Below are 24,268 nucleotides of genomic sequence, written 5' to 3'. Positions count from 1 at the left end.
GGTTAGCTCATGAACTGAACTGGTTCGTAGTAGTCCTTGACCCCTGCTTTTTGGTCCCTGCTACTTTTGGTTCCGTGCGCCTTGGTGTTTAGTCATGCCGGCCACATGACCACGGAAATGTCTTCGGACAGCGCTGGCTCTTCGGCTTTGAAACGGAGATGAGCACCGCAACCCTAGAGTCTGATTCGACTGGCTTTCGAGCAAGGGAACCTTTACCTTTACCTTTACTTTTGGTGAAGAGCAGAAAGCGGGGGTTCTCCCCACGAAAAGTGGTGGGCAGCAGAAATCCCTGCCTTAAAATTTATGTAAGTTCATAAACTTCTGTTCATGAAGAATGAACCAGCCAAAATTTGTCACCAACTTATGTTTGTGAACCGGTTCATGTGCCAGTTCGTGTCCATCCATAGTATGGAGTTTACCAGAAGAGATAGTAGCTGGTTACTGGGTAGCTTGACATGATTTTCCAGGCTTGTACCTTGTATAAGGCAACTGCATAACTTTCTACATGAAAATCAGTCAGTAAACAGAGGATTAAATGTAGTTTAACTGGAATTATTGTAGTATTTATAATGTTATTCCAGCACTGTATGTTTCAAACTGCAGATTACAGTCTGGTTACTGCATTGTCCAGTTTGTTGGTACTGAATCCTTTTGAATGAGAAGTGAATAAGAAGAATCCAGCACCTTGGTGGACTTGAGAAATGGGACTTAGCTTGCCACAACATTTTGTAAGCAAGAGCCAGTTGTTTCACTGAACTCCGAGAGATTATTTGCTGCAATTTCCTTTTCACGGCTATATTTATGTGTTTTAGCTGTATCAGTTTTATTGCATTGTTCTATATGGTGGAAAGGTTGGGTTAAAGGTGTGTGGTGTTTTTTTGTTTTTAAATCAATTTGTCTTGGAAGTTTTGTTACTGAATTATCCCCATAAAACCCACACAGAAAGAGGTTATACGCAAACACATGCATTTGGATTTCTCTATTTTCTTCCAAAAGACTTTTTGTGCAGTACAAGAATGAAACCACATTTTAAATACCAGCTCCTTGAGATTTAAAGGCAGTTTGTCAAGCAGTTTGCTATAAAGATTGGGGAGACAAAGAAGCTCCCTATGCATTTAGTGCTTACTGTGCAGGCAAATCAGTATTAAGCTACAAGAGGGCATATTTCTCTCAGGAAAAAGTCACTCAATAAGAGAAAAATGGAAAAATCAAGGCAAATGGAAACACAATTGGGAAAGGGGTGGGGGAGAAGGGGAAACAGAGAGAACTGTTCCTTTCAACTTTTTATTTCCCCAGCCTAACCAACTAAACCCAGCTCCCACCCCAAAAAACAAGGATCACACACTGCTTCTGTTAACTGATTTAAGATAAGCCCTTGTTACAGACACATTCAAAGTGAGCACCAAGCACAATGACTTGGTTCATTGGGAATCTATAAGTGTGGCTACAATATAAATATTTACTCATGTATCAAGCATCTGGCAGAAATTTCAGTACCATTGCCTTGCACGTAATGTTTTTAAGTTCAGTATTCATAGTTCTTTAATACTTTTCAAGCATGTAACAATATAAATCTTGCTCATAATTTAGCCTTCACATCCTATTAGTATAATAGTACTACTAGTAATAATAATATAGTGGCCTATTTCCAGTTCTACATATATTTTGCTTTCCTAATCTCCCTTTGCTTGCCTGGACAACTAATTCTATGTATTTGCTGCCAAGGAGTATGCACAGACAACTGGTCTAAAGAGTTTCTTGTAGCTTTAAGGGTCTCTGTTCTTCATAATCAAGCCCAAAAACAACAGTACTGCAAAGCTTTACAATTTGCTTTCTAGATTTACATATCACGAGATTTACAATAATCTTCTATTTTTTCATGAACGTAACTAGCAAAGGTAGACCAGTCTGGATAGCTTACATTCTGCTTTTAGTTAAATGTGCTAAAGGATCTAATCATCCACAGACTTCATGGAGTGGTATTTCACACTCCCCTTCCCTCTAAGGTCCCCATTTTGTTCCTACAGTGGGAGGGGGAATTTGTGGTGACTGCCATCCCTTGTTCCACAAACAGAATGCTGTTCCATTGAAAGGGCTGTGTGGTTGGATACAGGCCATCAGCACAGATTGACCATGAAGGTCACTGGGAAATCCAGTTAGCTTGTTTATAAGGCACCAGGGTACAGTTTTGATTCAGCATAAAGCAAGAAGGTCTCTATCAAAGGTCAGAGATACTTGATATGAAAGTAAGTAGAGATACTTGACGTGAAAATAAGGTTTAACATCAGAAAAGTAATTGTTCAGGTTCCTAAATTATTGCATAAAAAGAGTACCCAAGAAGAAATCCATCATCATCAGCAACAAAACACACACACACTGCAATTAAAAGTGGCCAGGAGAATAACCAAGCCATGTCTGTTGGCTATTTATTTTAAGAAAAGCATTTTTACAGGATACAACATCCTGGTAAATAAGAATACATGGTATTTCTCAGGGTGTGCCACTGCTAAGAGGAAATGGTTGCAAGAACACAGCAACAGAAATTATGTCCACTACTCTTAACATTTCTGTTGCCTCTCAATCAAGTAAATGTAGTAATCTTAAAAGCAAACCCTTGCATTACGCCTCTTCAGTCCCAGTCCCGTGATTGGGGTGGATGGGTGAGGAAAGGACCTTGACAGACATTATTCATTGATAATTAAAAGACATTCTGTACATGCTCAGAAGCAATTGTACCTTTGCAAAAGCCATATGAAAACCAGATACCAGGCTGAGAGAAACTGGGCATTCTTTTTGTTGTTGTTAATTGAAATTTCCCACTGCAAATAGATGACATGCAACCTCCTAAAAGTATAAATCTGGTTTTCTGTCCAATGTTCATACGTATCACTGTGGATTTTAAAGAGAACAGGAAGAAAAGAAAAGAAAAGAAAAGAAAAGAAGCAAAGGACCCAAGGTGAAAAGAGCACAGCAGATGAAAATTAATTTGGTCAGAAAGGGGTTAACTGATTCAACTTCAGCTGTCTTCCATCTGTCACTCTTCCCATTCCTTCCCTGGCAACTTTCTGATTTTTTTTTCTGAGTCATCACACCTCTAACTCTGTAGTGATTGGAAGAAATACCAAGTTCCACAAATAGGCAGAGAAAGATCCACCAGGACTTACAGCTAATGGTGTCCAGTTTGGTTTCTACGTAGGTTACCACCTAAAATTCCAGCTTTGTTAATATATCTGTGTGTTCCCCATTTAGTAAAAGATGCAGATCAAAATTATACTGACTGCACATTTTCATACATAATTCTATTTCCAAGCATACTGAATTCACACAAGTAAACCAGCATTTAAAAGAAGATACATTCTTTGCAATTTAATTTAACAATTAAACATAATTCAAAATGCAGAATGTCTCATTTTAAATCTTTTAACAGATATTTGTTTCACTAGGATCTACAATAATTTCTTTCATAATCAAATTTTCCCCAGATGAATATTTGATGTCCTGTCAAAATTTCCTTCAAGTCTTCTCTTCTAGCAAACAATTCTAAATATTACTAGAGACTTGATGACAGAAGACAGAAACTTGAATGTAAATATTTTATAAGTAACTGGCAAGTCCATGGTGAGGAAAAATTGTACCTAACTCTTGGCTAGACTGTGACAATTCCAGTTTAATTCACCGATAGACACTATTTTCAAGTTCCCTGTTAGTCTTTTTAACATATTAAACAGGACACTGATTCTGAATATTAATCAAAACATTGGACTTTTTGATGCAATAAAGACAGTACTATAAAACTAGGACATATGGCTGAATGATGGTTCACAGAATGTTGTTTATTTGGGAAATCTCAGTGCTTTTCAAACATCATGTTAATGTCACTTCCTGGCATACAATAATATCCTCATACTCTCTCCTTCAAAGCAGAATGGCTTCTACAACTTTTACATAAATAGAAGGTTTAAGGGATATCTGCAAACACTAGTTTAGAAGTAGCAGTAACCACAGCTTGCCAATTTAGATACTAGAGTTGCCATGTCCCTGTGGGGCACTTACCAGGAAAAGGAGTGACATCACCAGTGACATGAAAAAGTCACTTCCGGTGTGTACTAGAAATGACATCATGACATTGTGATGTCAGGGTGACACTGGTATTTGGGCAAGCCCTATCTGAAAATGCTGAGGGACTTAGCAATGTTTAGTCTGGAGAAGAGGAGGTTGAGGGGGGGACACAATTGCTCTCTAAGTATTTGAAGGCCTGTCACTTAGAGGAGGGCAGGGAGCTGTTCCTGTCAGCAGCAGAGGACAGGACTCACAATAATGGGTTTAAATTAAGGGTGGGAAGGTACTGGCTGGATATTAGGAAAAACTTTTTTACAGTAAGAGTTGGGCAACAGTGGAATCAACTGCCTAGGGAGGTGGTGAGCTCCCCCTCACTGGCAGTCTTTAAACTGGGCAAATATTTCAGGGATACTGCAGGCTGATCTTGCATTGAGCAGGGGGTTTATTATTTATTATTTATTTATTTTTGAGATTTATATCCCGCCCCATCCAGTATTCAGCTCGGGGCGGCTAACAGGCGGCAATGCCGAGGTTAAAATATACATATCACAAACATATTAAAAACAGATATCTATCATAAAATTGGTGCTATCATAAATTACATACAATTTACATCCAGGGTGGATGACATCCCAGACTGACGGCCAAGTTATTTCCTGCAGAACGCCAGGAAGAGTGTATCCCGAGCTGTATTAGGGCGACGTCTGCCCCTACTATGGGGGCAGATGGTTGTAAAATCATTGGTGGTATAGTGGTGGCGGCGGCTCCCCCTCAAAGGCCTGGCGGAAGAGCTCCGTCTTGCAGGCCCTGCGGAACTGCACTAAGTCCCGCAGGGCCCGAGTATCTTCCGGGAGCTCATTCCACCAGGTGGGAGCCGCCACCGAAAACGCCCTAGCCCTAGTTTGAGCCAGCTTTGCTTCCCGGGGGCCTGGAATTTCCAGGCGATAAGAATTAGAAACTAGATGGTTTGTATGGCCCCTTCCAACTCTGTGATTCTATGATTCTATGGTAAAAATGGCTCCTACCACAGAGTTTTTGCCTAAATGCTAGAGTGTCACCAATGTGATGATTTCACTTCTGATACATCCTGGAAGTTCCAGCACCATGTTGCAGGGGATGAAGACTGAGCTTCCATCTCTCTCAGTAAGTCCCCCCACTGGCCAGCTGATCAGTGGCATGGGTTGGGACCTACTAGCAGGGAATCCCTTCTTCCACTGGGTGGGGGGGAGTCTGACAACCAGACAAGAAACTTGATACAGAAAACCAGGAAATGGTACAGGAAACTTGTGTAAAGAGGACAACAGAGAGTGAGGAAAGTATGTACAACTACAACTCATTTCCTAGACTTCAGACCCATAGTTTGGAAGATGATCTAAACTGAGCCCATACATATTATCATACTATAGCAAAATACGCCAATTGGACATGTATAGATATTTCTAAATTTTGTCATTCTGGAAAATACAAAGTTTGTGTATTGAGGACCAGATAATCTACCCATCTGCCTGAGGAGGGAGCACCATCTTCATTCAAACTACAGCTATTTGAGTTTGCAGGTAACTGAAAAGGGAAAGCATCTTCCCTGCAAAGAAAGGCTAAAGAGTTGATGCTCTTTAGATAAGAAAAACAAAGTCTAAGGAATTGACATGATAAAAGATTTATAAAGTTAAGCACAGAGAAAGCAAATAAAGACTTTTTCCCTATCTTTTTCAAGGAATGGATTCAGAACAGACAAACAAAAGCACTTTTACAGAATGTATAATTATTTGGTGCAAATGTAGAGATGGTCTCTAGCATAAGTGACTTCAGAAAGGGATTGGACACCTTCATGGAAAATAGGTCCCACAACTGCTATGGTTAAAGGAAATCTCCATCTTTGCAGTGAAAATACCTCCCAGTACCAGTTGCTGAAGCCTAAAAGGGGGAGACTTTGGCCTTTGTGAGCCTTTCAGGGATTTTGCTCGGGCATCTTTGTAACTGTGGAAAACAGGATGCAGGAGATGGAGCCCAGTAGTTCTTATATTTTGATTAACCTGGCTGGTGTTTTTCAGAGCATGGTTTTACTTACTTTATTTTTATTTACATTATTGATAGTTCACCTTTCTCACTGAGACTCAAGGCAGATTACACAGTGTTAAGTAAAAATCAGTCAACAGCATGGGGCATCAAATAAACAATTAAATCAGATCTGCAGAAAGCTGAAATCCAGCAAATATCTGAAAACGGAACATAAGTATTAACATAACATGTTAAATGATACGAAAATTTGCAACACTTCCCCTGCTCAAGGCTGCATTGCCCTTGCTCTGCTGTGACCTTCCATGCAGTGGTGGACCTGTAAGGCCTCTGATTGCTAAGGGGGGCATTGCACCACCATGTACCTCCACCTTTCAGTACCATCTGCTCTTCCATGTTGCCTGAGTGTGGATACTTCATCCTCCCTGGCCTGCTGCAGACGCTCCTTAAACAGGCCACCCTCCAAATCCCCTCCCTGGCTAACTCCTTGTCTCTACTCCTTCATCCAACCAGAAGTGCCCTGAAGCCCTGTCTCACCTGCAGCTGCCTCCCAGGTTGCTCCCATTCCCAGGCAGAACTTGAAGATGTGACTGGCTCCACCCGGTTGTCAAACTCTATTACTAAACCTAGAGTCTGCAGCCCCACCTTGCCTGTTCCGGGTGTGTCCTGGCCTGGCTGCTGCAGCTGCCAGTAGCCTTGTTTCAGCCAAGGTGAATTGCCCCTGCAAGTCCAGGACAGGTCTGCTGCCAGACAAATTACATAGTAGGATCATACATACAGAAACAGCTAGTACATAGTATACACAGTAGTCTAGCTACAATCCCTGTCCCTCTATCAAAGCATCTTTCTGAACCATTTTGTTTCAGTGCAGCCCTATTAGCAGTGTAAAAATGCCCTCCTAAATAATTGTCGTGTGTAGTGTGCAGAACTACAGGAACATGGAAGCCTTCCTGACCTCATCAAGCAAGCCATTCTTTAGGGTGGGGGCCACAACAGAGAATGCACATGTATGGGCAAGCTGTTGATTTTTCCATTTGCAGGGTGGCACCTATGAAAGACCCTGTTTAGATAAGTGAAGCAGTCATGATAGATCAAAGGTAGTCCTGTAGATATGAGGGACCAAGGCCACAAAGGGCTTTGTATGTGATAGCCAATACCTTGAACTGAACCCAGTAATTGGGGCAGCCAATGGAGTGACTGCAGAATGGTCACTCCTCCTAGCTTCTGAGCTTCAGCATTCTGCATCAACTGCATTCTCCGAGTTGACTTTCAGTTGACTTGACTGGCTGAGTCAAGGTAGGGGGCATCTTCCATGCTAAACAAGGTTGGAAGAAAGCTTTTTCTGCAACTGCATTATCTTCCTTTCCCAGCAGCAGTCTTGGATGCAGTAGAACCCCTAGTCTCTTAACTGATTCAGTAAGAGTCAGATGAACCTCATTGAAAGTGGGAAGCACAATATCGTCCAGGATCTCCACTTTCCCAACCAGCATTATCTCTATCTTGTCAGGATTCAGTTTAAATCTGTTCACTCTTAGTCATTTAACCACAGCAGACAGATAGTGATATGGGACCTCAACCACATCAGCAGGAGATTTGGATAGGTGAATTCAAAAGGAGATTAGACATAGAGAAGGGTGTCATCAGCATATTGATGACAGCCAATACATAACTATGAAGAATTTGTACTAAGGACTGTACAAAGAGATTGAGAAGCATTGGGGATAGGACTGTGCCTTGTGGAATGCCACAGAATAGGTCCCATACAGATGATAAGTGGTCTCCAATTGTAACCCTTTGAGTCCTGTCCATGAAGAATGATTTGAATAGTGCATATCCCAAATACCTCCTTCTGTCTCCAAATACCTCAGCAAGATGGCATGGCTCACCACAGTATCAACTGCTGCAGATAAATCCAGTGAGAGCAACAAAGAAGTGTGGCCTTTGCCTACATTCAGATGGAAATCATCATCCAAAGATACTAGGACTGTCTCTGTCCTGTAGCCTGGCTTGATCCAAAGCAGATTAGAGATTGGGTGATAATTGGTCACATCATTTTATTGTAGGGATGGTATTTAAGTAGTGGGAAAATAACTGGCTCTTAGAGTGGCTGAAGGAAGATCCCATGAATGAGTGATTGATTTATGACAGATACCAAGGGCTCACTGATGTGGCCCTTACATGATTTCAGTAGCCAGGATGGTAAAGGGCCCAGTGCACAAGTGGTGGCCCTCACAGATCTCAGGATCCTGTCAACATCCATCATGGTTAACTGGGTTAAAATGGTCCATAAACAGACCAAGCAATGCACTAGGCATTTCTTCTGATTGACCTACGTTACCATTGGCATACAGATCAGAGTGTATTCATGTTTGTTCCTGAGACAATAAAGGCTCAACGTAATTTTGGTTGAACTCCCAGTTTCCTTTCCTCCTCTGGGATAGGATCAGAAACATGCACAGAAAGCTGAACTTGGACATGTGAGGTTCTAGCAAGGCAACATTCATTTGAAGGAGGGAACATTGTAAAACCATTTGTAATTTTTATGATTTGTAATGATTTATGATTTCTCTACTGTATGTGAATAACAGTAATGAATTAAAGAACATACTGTAAAATGCAGCTATCACTCAAAAATATGCTTAGGGTCTTGTAAAATAACCATAGCATAAATCTATTTATAACAATGGTTAGAGTTTCAGACTAGGATCTGTGAGACCCAAGTTTGAATCACCACTGCCATTGAAACTTGGTAGGTGACCTGGAGCCAGTCACATAATCTCAGCTTAACCTACCTCAAAGGATTATTGTGAGGACAATATGGAGAAGGACAGAGTGTTGTAAGCCACATAGGGTCTCCGCTGGGGGGAAAGTGAAGTATAGATGAAGCAACAAACAGAGTCCTTCAAAGCAGCTCATACCAGCTTACTCCAGACCATAAGAAAAGCCAAGCCTGGAAATTCTCCAGATTCTGGTACCCTGGAACTATAATAAAACATAAAATGGAATCTCTCCTTATATATAATTCTGTTTTGGTCATGGACTCCCCTGAACATTCCAACATGCTCCCAAATCAGTTGGCTCCGTGATATGTCTGTCACTCAGAGGGTCTCCCTATCCACTGGCTGCGTTGCCTGAGTCCTGTCTCCAACATTCTAAACAGTTTGCTGTTCCTCTCCCTCCCATAGCCAGTCAGAACACAGAGACCATTTGCATATGTGGCCTGATTGGCCTTTGCCTCAGAACACAGAGGTCGTTTGCATACACGGCCTCATTGGCCTTTGCCTCTAACATTCTAAACAGTTTACTGTTGCTGTTCTGAGGTAAAATGTGTTCTGAGGTAAAATACATTTCCCCTTAGTGCCTGTTGGGGGAAACCATTGTTGCCAATCTCCAGATGAGGGCTGAAGATCACTCAGAATTACAACTGCTTTCCAGATGGCAGAGATCAGTTCCCCGGGAGAAAATGGTGGACTCTGTGTCCTTATATCCTGTTGAGATGGCCCTTGTATAACAGGCAATGTGATGTAGCAGTCAGGACTTCAGAGAACGGTAGAGGCTACAGGTGGGGTGTGTGGAAAGCTGAAGAGTGAGGGGGGAAATAAAGGTAGGTTGATGATTGGCTGGGAAGGAGATAGGGTTGCTAACTCCAGGTGGGAAATTCCTGCAGATATGAGGGATGGAGCCTGGAGAGGGTGAGGTTTGAGGAGGGGTGGGACCTCAGACAGGTACAATGCCATAGACTCCACCCTCCAAACCAGCCATTCCCTCCTGGGAAACTATTGTTGCCAATCTCCAGGTGAGGACTGGAGATCACTCAAAATTACAACTGTTGTTTAGGTAGCAGAGATCAGTTCCTCTGGAGAAAATGGTGGACTCGGTGTCATTATATCCTGCTGAGGTCACCACAGCAAATTGACACTGAGTGTCCAAGGCCAGGGCACCCACCCAGAGCTTCTTTCTAGAGCTCGTTGTATTTATTTCCACAATGGGCCTTATTCCTAGTTCTGAATATTACACCTATCACTAGATGCAAAGGCTCTCATTTCCAAAGTATCCTGTCTTCTGGTCTTAACAATGGAAGTGTTGATGCTAAACCTTTTAGAGAATCCAAGATTGTGGAAGGAGAATTCTGTTGATACTTCTTTCACTTTCACTGCTTACCTAGAATAGTAATAGCAAGGCTTCCTTATCTACAGAGGAAATTTACTTCAAAATTATAAAAACACTTAAATCCTTAGAAAACCCTTGTGAATTTTCAGCATATTTTAGATGATGTCCAACAGTTCAGGGTATTTGAGAGTAAGATTTCATATTTAATTCATTTTTGACTTAGCAGTGTCCTGTAAAGCTTTTTTTGTACATTACAATTGTACTGTAAAGTTTGCCTATTTTCCATGTTGCCACACTAAATATGACTTTAAAATCTACTGCTCCATTTCATAGTTGAAAAGGGACTCTACTATGTGTAAGCAGAAAACAGGAAAGTGTTGAAACAGTAGGTACCAGATGACCAAAGCAGTGAGGCAAGGTGTAGTGACAGAATCCACAATTTAGAGACATTCCCTTATATGTTACAATATTAAGGAACTGGCAATCTGTGGCATTGCCCTAACATTAAATTCTATACCAGATTGTAGTTGCTGTTCATATTAAAGTGGCTTTATCTGTGGCTTTATTCTTATCTGTGGATATTACACAAACCACATGCTAAAAGGCAAGCCAAATACAGGTAATACACATAAACTAACTAACTAACTAACTAACTAACTAGAGAGAGAGAGAGAGAGAGAGAGAGATATTATTTATTTACTTCATTTATACCCTGCTTTTCCCTACTTCCCTACAGTGTGGATCCAAAGTAGCTTAAATCATTCTCCTGTTCTCCATTTTATCCTCACAACAACCCTGTGAGATAGTTAGGTTGAATGTGTGCAAATGGCCCAATTTTACCCAACAAGTTTCTGTGACAGCATTTGAATTCAAACCTGGGCCTCCCAGATCATCATCTGAAAGTTAACCACCACACACATTGGCTTTTGTGGGGTGGCTGCTGTTGAACAGTAGCAAGTAGCTGACCCTGGGTGAATCATGAGAGTCAGGTGATAGCCAGTAGCCTGATAGTTGCTGGAAGACCTGGTCCTAACAGCCCTGAAAGGGCCCTCTTGTTGCCTTTTACTTACAAAAACCAAGGCTTGAAGTCTGGTAAGACTGTTGTCATTGCCTAGCAATTCCCACAGATTTATTTCAGATTTTTCCTGAGAACCTGGGTCTTTTCTCAGATTTGTAGAAAGATCTGTCTTGTCTGTTGATGGCTCCAATCTCTAGATTTAAGTATTCACAGATCTGGTCACATTGAAAATTAGATACATTGACTGTAATCTTGTTTATTCTCATAACAATACTGTAAGGGAAGATCATAACAATTTCTTCCTAGCAAGTCTTTTGGTTGTAGTTAAACACGTTTTAAGGACATTGAATAATATAAGAGTATAAAACATGAAAAAATTGCATGACAAATCAAAATATGGTAAAATAATCAATACTTCGACATGATATATTTTTATATACTCCCTTTATTTCCTATCTATAGGTAAGTAAGAAAGCATATAAGCAAGGAACATAAGAGGAGAGAAGAGTGATCCCCCCTATTTTTATATAAGGTTTATACTATCATATAATTAGTAAATCTGTAACTATAAATAATTAATGAGAATAACTATGAGAACATGATTATACAATTCTGCATATAAAACGATTTAAGTTTCTTTCTAACTCCTCTGACAGCTTTATCTACTCTATGTAGTTTGTCTGTGGTAATTATAAGAGGCTTTTCACTTATTCTTGATGATTGAATTTTTATTTATATAGTTTGTCATTTTTGCCATAACAGCCTATTGTTGTAGTGGTTAAGTGCGCGGACTCTAATCTGGGAGAACCAAGTTTGATTCCCCACTCCTCCACTTGCACCTGGCTGGACGACCTTGGGCAAGCCATAGTTCTGGCACAGCTGTCCTTGAAAAAGAGCAGTTTCTGTAAAGAGCTCTCTCAGCCTCACCTACCTCAGGATGTTTGTTGTGGGGTGGGGAGGGGAAGGGAAAGGAGTTTGTAAGCTTCTCTGAGACACCATTGGGTAGTGAAGGGCGGGGTATAAATCCAATCTTTTCTTCTTCTTCCATTTTGTTTCTTCAGTTCTCAAGATTTGGGCAGATTTCAGTCTTCCACTTGATCACAAATACTAGTTTTGTAATGTAGCCCAGAAGCACTGCCTTACTGTAGAGCAGCTCCAACAGCAGGAGAACCCCACTTGCTAAAATGAACCAGAGACCCACAAACTCTGGCCAAGGAATGCACTCCTGGTTCTGAAACACACAAACCATAGCTCTGGAAAAGGCTCTCCACTTTCAAGTGACATAAGGCAGCCCTCAGAGCAATACCTCCAGTCTTCTCCCCCCACCCAGAAAGGTATGCATATTAAACAATAGCAGTTCCACCAGGTAAGGTATCTACATTTCTAAAGTCTATTCAAAGGCCATCAGGTGAACATCTCTTCTGTCTCCAGAATTTCACCCAGCCCTTTTGTGTGCATCCATGTCTATGTGAGAATCCTTTGTCTTCACCACTTCACAATCTTTCCTGCTCCTTCCCTCAGGATACCAAGATAAACCATTCAAATGTTTAGCAATCCTTCCTGACGCTAATCAGAGACCCATCTCTCACCTTTTGAATAAATCTGGGAACCTTTTCAAACTGCCTTGATTAGACCATTAGTGGTCAGAAAACCTATTCAAGTAGCCACCCAACACCTGACTAATCCCATCATTGCTACTGTTAATCCAGACTCTGCCCCTCTGAGACCTCATTGGTCACACCTAGGCCGTGCCCCTCCTGACAACTGCATCCCCTCGGACCCATTATTGGCTCAGGTAATCTTTTGTCTTTACCTGGGGCAAGCCCCTCAAGACCTCCTATTGGTAAGCATTGTGCCTCTGCCCTCAGATTGTGCCTCTGCCCTGATGCCAACTGGCAGTCTATCCCCAAACTATGTTTGGGCCACAATCCCTTCTCCATAGATTCTGCACTTCTGGACAGGTTATATTACCCCATAATTTATTTATTTATTATTTTTGGGATTTATATCCTGCCCCATCCAATATTCAGCTCGGGGCGGCTAACAGACGGCTATGCCGAGATTAAAATATACATACAACAACATAGTAAAAACAGATATCTTAACATAAAATTTGTGAGATGCTGCAAGGATGACTTCTTTGTCAGGACTGAGAAGTGAAAGCAGGGACCCAGTGTATAACTAAAACCCACATTCCATGCACATGTCACACACTCATCAGTACAAGCAATCCTAAGAAACCAGATGAATATAACGGTTCAACTAGCCATCCAAAACTCTTATCTTCAAAGACACTCTCATGTGAAAGTTCCTGAGGTGCTGCTTGGGAAAAAGGTTACCAGCATTGCCTCCCTAAACTACAGACATTCACACAGTCGCTCTTCCTCCCCCAGTCTCTCTCTCTGTCCGACCAGGAATTTCAGCGAGGGTGAGCGATAAGTGGATGGCTGGATACATCTGCTTCAGCTTATGAAAACGAAGGGGAGAGGAATGGGCTTTGCGGGTTACATAGTTTAGGTTGATAATACTACAGGTGATGAAGACATAATTGAGAACATACCAGAAGGCGAACCCAAGTCTGACAGTCAACACCACATCATCCACATAACTTTTTAGCTTGAACACCTCTCCGTCTACTTTCAATCCTTTAACATTTTGATGTTGTCTAATTCTTGAAGCAAAAATTTCCAGTAACAGTGGTGATAAAGGACCTCTTTGTTTTGACCCCTTTTCAATCTGGAATCCATCTGTTAAAAGTCCATTAATTATTTTTTTTGCATTCTGTTTCTTATAAATTCCTTGAATCCAATTCATAAATCTATGTCCACAATTGAAAAACTCTTTGTAGAAATGTCCGGGGTGGCTGGCTTGCTGAAGCAGCAGGAGCTCCACACAGAGGAGGTGGCGGCTGCGGCTGCAGGAGAGCCCAGCAGACAGTCCACTGGGCTCCCCAGGCTTCCCCCCCACCCAACAGCAGCAAAGGCCACGGCTCTACCCACCGGCCCTCCAAGGTTCTTCCCCCACCAGCACCATGGCTGCCAGCAGCAACGGCTGCAAGCCCTGTGTGCTCCTAGCTGCTGGGCCACCAGTATTCTCCCTCCCCCCGCCGAGAGCAACAATGTCCGTGGCTCCCAGTGCCAGCCCTCCAAGGCTTTTCCCTCCCCCCCACCGCTGCTAGCAGCAACGGCGGCAAGTCCTGCACAGCACATAGCCGTGGGGCCAGCCAGGCTTCCCCCCCCAGCAGCAATGGTCATGGCTACCAGCCACCAGCCCACCAAGGCTTCCCCTCGCGTGTGCCGCTGCCACTGCCAACAGCAATGGCGGCAAGCCCTGCATGGCTGCCACAGTTCCTAGTGGTGAGTGCGTTCTCTGTGCATGCGCAGGGAACACTCCTTTACTTTGGGGGGGATTTAAGTAACCCCCATATAGTTTTTTATAGATTTCAGATTTTTCTGCACTTCTGAGGATTGCCCCAAATGTGCAGGAAAATCTCTTTTCCCCCTAGGTGCCCCTGATGTGCGGATTTAGATATCCGCACGCGAGGGGCGTCTTGGCTATTAGATATGTAGATAAGACTGTGGTAGCATGAGATCATTCCTTCGGAATCAGTGTTATATGTGCCTCTTGCCACTATTGGGGGGGAATATTTTTTATCACTTATTTGATTCATAATCTTCTGAAGTGGTAAAATTAGTTCTTCTTCCTAACATTTATAATACATAGCTGTCAAGCCACATGGACCCAGTGTTTTATCTTTTTAAAACATTTTTTTAAATTGCTTGTGAGATTTCTTGTACTGAAATGTTTTGATTCAGGGTATTTTTGTCTCCCTTCACGAATTTTGGTATTAAAGTATCCTTGAGGTTAAATACCCTTTCTTATAGAGATTCGTAAAGAAGAGAGTGAACTGTTCATGTATATCTTCCTCTTTATACAATTTCTTCTAAGCAACTCAAGATTCCTGTACTTAACAAAACATCAAGAAGATTTCTTTTCAGAAATGCACTGCAAAACATGAGCATTTATCAATAAGAGTTGTCTTATTGATGGTTTTATTCTAAAGCAAGAGTAGAATACTCTTGCAAGAGTTCAATCCAAGGTTTAAAAAATGGATTTATGAAATCAATTTTAGAAAGTCCCATTCCCCTCAGAAACCCCCTGCTGTCAGGGACTCAGAAAAAAAATGTGCTATGTATGTCATGCAGCAAGAGAAGGAAATCATCTCACATCACTTCTTTATTCTTTTGCTCGGTGAATGGAACAAAATCTTGAGCAAAAGTAAGATGGAGGTGGTTTAACCAGTTTCCCCTGCTTGCTTGCAGTCTCCTGCCCCACTCTGCTCCTATTGGACATAACATTGTTCAGAAAAGTTAGAAGACTACCAGTGGAAGGGGAAGCTGATAAAAATGGTTTCTGTGAATTCACTCTATCTGTAGAAGCTTGGATCCAATTCATTAATATGTGAACAACCAGAATTTTGTTGTTGTTGTTGTTGTTCAGTCGCACAGTCGAGTCCGACTCTTTGCGACCCCATGGACCAGCTCCCTCCAGGCCTTCCGGTCTTCCGCCATCCTCTGAAGTTTGCTCAACTTCATGTTCGTTGCATCGATGACACTGTCTAACCATCTCATCCTTTGCCGTCCCCGTCTTCTTTGACCTTCAATCTTTCCCAGCATCAGGGTCTTCTCCAGTGAGTGCTCCCTTCTCATTTGGTGGCCAAAGTATTTTAGCTTCAGTTTCATTATCTGGCCTTCCAGGGAACAGTCAGGGTTGATTTCTTTGAGGATTGACTGATTTGTTCTTCTTGCAGTCCAAGGGACTCTCAAGAGTCTTCTCCAGCACCATAGTTCAAAAGAATCTATTCTTCTGCGCTCGGCCTTCCTTATAGTCCAACTCTCGCAGCCATACATGACTACTGGGAATACCATTGCTTTGACCATGTGGACTTTTGTTGGCAGGGTGATGTCTCTACTTTTTATCATGCTGTTTAGGTTCGCCATCGCTTTCCTCCCAAGGAGCAGGCGTCTTTTAATTTCATGACTGCTGTCACAGTCTGCAGTGATCTGGGATCCCAGGAACGTGAAGTCTGTCACTACTTGCATGACTTCCCCTTCTATTTGCCAAGGAGTGATGGGGCCGAATGCCATGATCTTAGTTTTTTTGATGTTGAGCTTCAAGCCCACTTTTGCGCTCTCCTCTTTTACCCTGAGCAAGAGGCTCTTGAGGTCCTCTTCACTTTCTGCCATCAGAGTGGTATCGTCTGCATATCTGAGGTTGTTGATCTTTTCCCCAGCAATCTTAATTCCCGCTTGTGATTCATCCAGGCCAGCATTTCGCATGATGTACTCTGCATATATATTAAATAAGCAAGGCGACAATATACATCCTTGTCGTACTCCTTTTCCTATGCTGAACCAATCAGTTGTTCCATATCCGGTTCTAACTGTCGCTTCTTGGCCCTTATACAGGTTTCTCAAGAGACATGTGAGGTGGTCTGGTACTCCCATCTCTTTAAGGCCCTGCCATAGTTTGTTGTGATCCACACAGTCAAAGGCTTTAGCATAGTCAATGAAGCAGAAGTAGATGTTTTTCTGGTACTCTCTTGCTTTCTCCATAATCCAGCGAATGTTGGAAATTTGATCTCTAGTTCCTCTACCTCTTCGAAACCCAGCTTGTACTTCTGGCAGTTCTCTATCCACGTACTGTTGAAGCCTAGCTTGTAGGATCTTGAGCATGACCTTGCTAGCGTGTGATATGAGTGCAATTGTGCGATAGTTTGAACATTCCTTGGCGTTGCCCTTCTTTGGGATTGGAATGTATACTGATCTTTTCCAATCCTGTGGCCACTGTTGCGTTTTCCAAATTTGCTGGCAAATGGAGTGCAGCACTTTAACAGCATCATCTTCTAAGACTTTGAATAGCTCAGCTGGAATACCATCACCTCCACTAGCTTTGTTGTTAGCAATGCTTTCTAAGGCCCATTTAACTTCACATTCCAGGATGTCTGGCTCGAGGTCAGTGATTATACCGTCGTGGTTGTCAAGGACATCGAGGTCTTTCTTGTATAGTTCTTCTGTGTATTCTTGCCATCTTTTCCTAATCTCTTCTGCTTCTGTTAGGTCCCTACCGTTTTTGTCCTTTATCATGGCCAGCTTTGCATGGAACGCTCCCTTGATTTCTCCAATTTTCTTGAAGAGATCTCTAGTCCTTCCCATTCTATTGTTTTCTTCTATTACTTTGCACTGTTCATTCAGGAAGGCCTCCTTATCTCTCCTTGCTGTTCTCTGGAAATCTGCGTTCAGTTGGGTAAATCTTTCCTTTTCGCCTTTGCCTTTCGCTTTCCTTCTTTCCTCTGCTATTTGTAAAGCCTCATCAGAAAGCCACTTTGCTTTCTTACATTTCTTTTTCTTTGGGATGGTGGTGATTGCTGCCTCCTGTACAATGTCACGAACCTCCGTCCATAGTTCTTCAGGCACTCTATCTATCAAATCCAGACCCTTGAATCTATTCTTCACCTCTACTGTATATTCATCAGGGATGTGATCTAGGTCAAACCTGAATGGCCTCATGGTTTTCCCGATTTTCTTCAGTTTAAGTCTGAATTTTGCAATGAGTAGCTCATGATCTGAACCACAGTCAGCTCCAGGTCTTGTTTTTACTGACTGGATAGAGCTTCTCCATCTTTGACTGCAAATTATATAGTCAATCTGATTTCGGTGTTGCCTGTTGAATGGTGTGCCTTGGAATCGGACTGAGATCATTCTGTCATTTTTGAGATTGTATCCCAATACTGATTTTTGTACTCTCTTGTTGACTATAAAGGCCACACCATTTTTTCTATGAGATTCCTGGCCACAGTAGTAGATATAATGGTCTTCTGAGTTAAATTCGCCCATTCCTGTCCACTTTAGTTCACTGATTCCTAAGATATCGATGTTCAGTCTTGCCATTTCATTTTTGACCACGTCAAGCTTGCCTTGATTCATAGATCTTACATTCCATGTTCCTATGCAGTATTGTTCTTTGCAACATCGGACTTTCCTTTCACCATCAGACACATCCACAACTGAGCGTCCTTTCGGCTTTGGCCCAGCTGCTTCACTCTTTCTGGGGTTACTTGTACTTGCCCTCTGCTCTTCCTCAGTAGCATATTGGACACCTTCCGACCTGAGGGGCTCATCTTCCAGCGTCATATCTTTTAGCCTTTTGATACTGTTCATGGGGTTTTCTTGGCAAACATACTGGAGTGGGTTGCCATTACCTTCTCCAGGTGGATCACGCTTGGTCTGAGTTCTCTGCTGTGGCCTGTCCGTCTTGGGTGGCCCTTCACGGCATAGCCCACAGCTTCACTGAACTACACAAGCCCCCTCGCCACGACAAGGCAGTGATCCATGAGGGGTATTTATTTAGTACACAGCTATCCTGATGACTGACTGAATCATACAGCTACACTCTGATCTTTCCTAAAGAGAAAACAATTGTAGTAAGAATATTTGGGAAGAAGAAATATTTTCTGCAATATTTTCCCATGTATGCTTCCAAAATAATATGATACTTGACTGGCAATATAAAAGTTTCAAAATCTATGTAATACCTTTTCTAGGAACTATCATATTGACACAAAACATTTCTGTGGACCATTATGGCTACTGAAAACTTTTTAGTAAAACAGTTTCATTTTCAAAGATGTCTTCATAAATTTAAGGTTTTCTTTTGTTTAAATTGTTCCAGAAGCCAAGACTGAGGGAGAAGTTTAATGGAAGAGTTGAGAAAAGCATGATAATAGAGTAATCCTCTTCAGAATAACATGCATCCTTCTTCAGAAACAGCACTTGTTATACTTTATATGTAAACAATGTAATTGCATCAGTTAAACAATGACTACAGTGCTTCAGCCCATTAACTTCTATTGATTTAGGTAGGGCTAAATTTGCACAGGATTGGGCTACAAACTATTTTTAGAGTCTATAAAGTTAAGTGACTTCAAAAGTATGCTGAAGCTCCTTGATCATAAGATCAAATACTCATTTTGAAAAGAGGATATCTGGTACCCAGCCCAGCACTGTCCTTATTCTATTATAAATTAACAGTGCATGTATTGAGCTCAGATTTTTTAATCTGTGGATGGATATTTCTGGCTCTTAAATCTTAGAAATATGATTCAAAGTACATATAAACAAAAATATTTTTTCTTCTTCTGCTAACTGACAAAACCTTTATTGGCTGTAAATAGAAGTGCATGTGCCAAAAACTCAGATACCAATCATTTGAACACATTTCATTAAAACATTACTGGACCCATGTTTCAAAATCCTGGAACTCTTCTTCATGTCTGGATATGGCTGGTGACTAAATGTAGATGAGCTAACTGAAGATTAATTCAAGCAAGAAGAATAAGACTTGACAGGTCTTTTTGTCTTTGATTAACTATCAGCTGACTGGTCCAGAACTCTCTCCTAATTCCACTTTATATTAGGAACATCAGTTTTCTATTGTAGTGAGGACTAGGTGATGGTGGAAAATGACTTAGAGCAAACCTGTAGGGTTTTCAATGCAAGTAACATTTAGAGGAAGTTTGCTATTGCCTGTCTCTGCATAGGGACCCTGGACTTCTTTGGTGGTCTCCCATACAAGTACTAACCAGGACCAACCCTGCTTAACTTCCAAGATCTGATGAGATCAGCCTAGCCTGGGCTACCCAGATCAGAGAGCTGCAAACTACAGGGACCGAAATTTCTGGAAATTTGGGGGTAGAGCCTCAGCAGGGTATAATGCCATACAGTTCACCCTCGAAAGCAACTGTTTTCTCCATGGGAACTGATCTCTGGAGTCTGGAGATCAGTTGTAATTCCAGGAGAACTCCGAGCCCCACCTAGAAGTTGGCAATCTTACAAGGACCTTGAAGTGCTACTCATGACTCTGAAGCATCTAGGTAGGATTGTTTCACCTCTCTGCGTATGGCAAATGCTGGATTCTGTTAGAAAGCAATGATGTTCCACCAGACTGGTCCAAGAACAGAACATGAATATAAGAGGTGGGGAAGATCTCACAAATACACTGTTTTATTATGTTTCTGGCATTTAAAGGAAAAATGTAAATCTCATACATTACACTAAATGAGGTAAGCTGTGAAAAGTAGAACTGTAAACGCAGTACACTGAATCTATAAAGCATTTTTGCTTTTCCATTTCAGCTACATGTTCTGTTGCCTTTTTTCATTGCCCCAGACTCTTTTTCTCTTCTCTTATTACCCCATCTTTCTCTTTGCTTTAAATAAATAAAAGAAACATTTATAAAACCAACTGGGACCCAAGGTAGTTAGGGTTATTAACTCTGCTTATGAAATTCCTGGAGATTTGGAGGTGGAGCATGGGTAGTGTGGCTTTGGAGGACAGCAGGGAGCTTAGCAGGGACATAATGTCACACAGTTCACCCTCCAGAGCAGCCATTTTCTCCAGGGGAACTGATCTTTGTAGCCTGGAGATCAGTTGTGATTCCAGGATAAATCTAAGCCCCACCTGGAAGTTGGCAATCCTATAGGTAACAGTTTAAAAACCACATAAATCACAGAAAGTTTATCCTATGTCACCTACTCTTAAGAACAATCAGACTAGAAAACCATCAAAAGACTCCAAAAGGGTTTCTCAAGGTCTGTCTTACAGTCAATGCAACATCGCAGGAGAGAGGGCCTTCTTGACTTCTTCTAGAAGGCTGTTTCATAGGGTTTGAGCAACTGCAGAGAAAGTCTGAGTAGGAAGAAGAGGAAGAGTTGGTTTTTATATCCTGAATTTCTCTACCCTTTGGAGTCTCAAAGCAGTTTATGATCGCCTTCCCTTCCTCTCCCCACAACAGTCACCTTGTGAGGTAGGTGGAGCTGAGAGAGTTCTGAGAGAACTGTGACTGACCCAAGGTCACCCAGCAGGCTTCATGTGGAAGAAGGGGGAATAAAACCTGGTTCTCCAGATTCAAGTCCTCCACTCTTAATCATTACACCACATAAAACATGCCCTTGTAAGATGTGGGACAGCCAACACAGGCTACTGTGCTGAGCAAAGTTACTGCATGGGCTCATATATCTTTCTTTCATCCACTTCCTCCACTATTTTAGACAGTTTCCACAATGACCCACATTAATTTCCCTAGTTCCTGTGATGAGCCTTTAATCAATCTGAGAGGACTCACACAGCCTCCTATGATTTTTGGGATCAAGCTATTTTAAACAAAACTTTCTCCACAGTTCTGCCCCTCAGGTAGGATATATGGGACTGTGTTTAAAATCTTTAGGGTCTGCTGCCATGAGCTATCTTTTGTGAGATGTGAGTAGGACATGAAGTAAACTGAGGCAAGGTTTTTCTTTTTTAAAAAAGCTGGTTTATCCTCCATGTACAGGGAATTAAAAAAACAACATCTCAACAGACACAGGCTTCCTAATACTATCCAGGAAGGCCTGGCTGTGACAATTAGATTTATTTAATAGGTATAGCTTTGTGATGGATTTAGATTGAATTTCTGACAAGCTTTTACAGCCTCAACACCAGGTTAGATCTTCTCAAACAAATTGATTTGTAACCTCCTTTCATCAGGAATTAGAGCTAAACTAGATGTTATAGGTGACACAAGCTGGGACATGGGTGCCTGACCCACCTTGCTGTTGTATGTAGGAACAGCAGAACTTATCTTGAAAGTGCAGTTACAATCAGAAGCAAAAAAGGGAAAAAAATGAATCAGAGGAATATAAAATATAAAAATTAACAGAGATTAAAATAAAAATATTACAATGATGATAAAATACAACAGAAATCCCTACTCTGAAGACACACATAAAATATACTACAATGTGTTAGGCCCCAAATGTAGCTGTAACTTGAATTTTCATGGTGGCCAGGGCATATAATAATACCAGGTAAGTGACATACTGATCTATGTCAGCTAGAAGCAAGATAATTGTCTCTTCCACTGGACATAAATTGAGACTGGCTCAAATGGCAGCAAGGGAATTAGTTCTGGGTTCTGCTTAAAAGATATAATAATGGGGAAGATCCCCCAGTTCTGCAAGAGACACAGGTGTCAGGCAACAGGCTCTCAGGTTTAATGGCCCATCAACATTGCCATTGGCACAAACTCAAAGTAGGTAGCTGTGAAAGCTATTCTGGGGCTGCGGACACACGTAACAGAAGCCACACAAGTGAGATGGAAAACAGGCGGAGTTTCCGGGCGCGATCTCACCAGCACATCTGGGAAGCGTAGCACTCCCGTGGCTCAACCGAGGCTTCCAGCCGAAACTGCGTGGCAAAAAACTAGTACCTTGGAGGTACTAGTTTCTGGAAACTGCGGGGCAAGGGCGGGCGTCTGATTGCGTTTCTGGTGGCATCCGGCGCCCGCCCATGTCCCCTTGCAAATAAGGTGGGTTTTTTGTCCAAGTCTCTGTGGATGCGCATGCGCACCCAACGGAGCATGCGCATTTGTCATGTACACAAAAATAAAAAACAGTTTGCCGCGGCGTGCACTTCTTCGGCACCTCTCCCTTGCCATGGAACCTCCACGGTACCTCCACAGGACCTTCACAGGAGGTCTGATCGTGTAACTGCGCAGTAGTTTGCAAACAGCCACGCTTCTCCTCTGCAGTTTCCTGCCCGTGTGACCGGGGCCTGAGTTTATGAAAGGTGATATCAGAGAGATACAAAGCTCTGTTGTGGTCCCTCTTAATCCGGCCAAACTATCAGGAGTTGGATGTGATTCACTTATCAAACACAGCATCAAGATTGGAAAAAAAAAACAGTTCACAGCCAGCTGGAGGGGTACCCTGGGAGCTGGTTGACAGAGTATAATGCTGAAGAATTTGATAATAAAAGTTTTCAACTTGGGAATGCGGGAACAACTTTTTCACAATGATAAAAGCTATATATAGTGCCCAAAGTGCCACCCAAAACATTCAAATACAGAAGGGTACCAGACAAGGATGTCCTCTATCCCCCTTACTGTTTATAGTTACTAGCCGAAAGGATAAAAAATAATGATATGATAAAAGGACTGAGAGTAAAAGGTGAAGTCTTTAAACTGCAAGCTTTTGCAGATGATTTGATCTTTAAACTAGAAGAACCAGAACACTCCTTAACCTACTTAATAGAAGATATTCAGGAATTTGGTAATTTAGCTGGCTTTAGAATCAATTTCCAAAAAACTAAAATTATAGTCAAAAACTGCTTACAAAAATTAACACAAAAAATAAAAGAAATCTCAAAAATGGAAGTAGTTCAGATGGCGAAATACCTAGGAATATGGATCACTAACAAACCATTGACGCTATATGAAAATAATTACTTACAACCCCTAAAAGAAATAAAAGGAGATTTAAACCACTGGGATAAAGTGCATCTCTCCTTACTGGGCAGAATAGTGACGGTTAAAATTAATATTCTTCCAAGATTTCTCTTTCTTGCCCAAAACTTACCAATAATTAAAAAATATCAGTACTTTAAAGATTTGGAGGAAACTGTAGGTAAATTTATATGGCAATCTAAAAAACTGAGGATAAAAATTAAAGACCTTCAGGAAAATAAAAAGAAAGAAGGCTTTGCCTTGCCTAATTGGCAATTATATTATTTTGCAGCTTCTATGATATGGATTAAAGAATGGCAGAGGTCGATTCAGGGAATCGCGGATCGCCATTCCCCCGGGTGAGGTGTGGGGGGGCGGGGCACACCACAAAGCCCCGCCCCCTGCCACGCGATGACGCGTGCAGGCCCGGCCCCGACGTTTCCGTAAATAAAGTGCAGGCCCGCCATGGGCGCGGGAGGGGGAGGAGGAGGAGGTGGCTCCGATTTGCGCCGGAGTGAGCAGGCGGGCGGGAGGAGCAGCGGGGCCCCGCTAGGGAATCCAAGATGTGCGACGCTCGCAGAGCCAACCAGCAGCGCCTCGGCCGTTGCCACCGACAGCCTCCCCCCCGGCCCCATCTCCCCCACCATTTGCAGTCAGCAGGAGGGAGGGTGGCAGCTCCGGTGCTAGCCGAGCTCTTCTCCGAAGGGAGGGTCCCCCCATTTCCCACTGGGGTCTGCAGGCAGACAC

The sequence above is a fragment of the Gekko japonicus genome, unplaced genomic scaffold, assembly GCF_001447785.1.
Source record: "Gekko japonicus isolate JY-2015 unplaced genomic scaffold, Gekko_japonicus_V1.1 scaffold378, whole genome shotgun sequence".
Lineage (NCBI taxonomy): Eukaryota > Metazoa > Chordata > Lepidosauria > Squamata > Gekkonidae > Gekko > Gekko japonicus.
Note: the sequence above shows the minus strand (reverse complement) of the source record.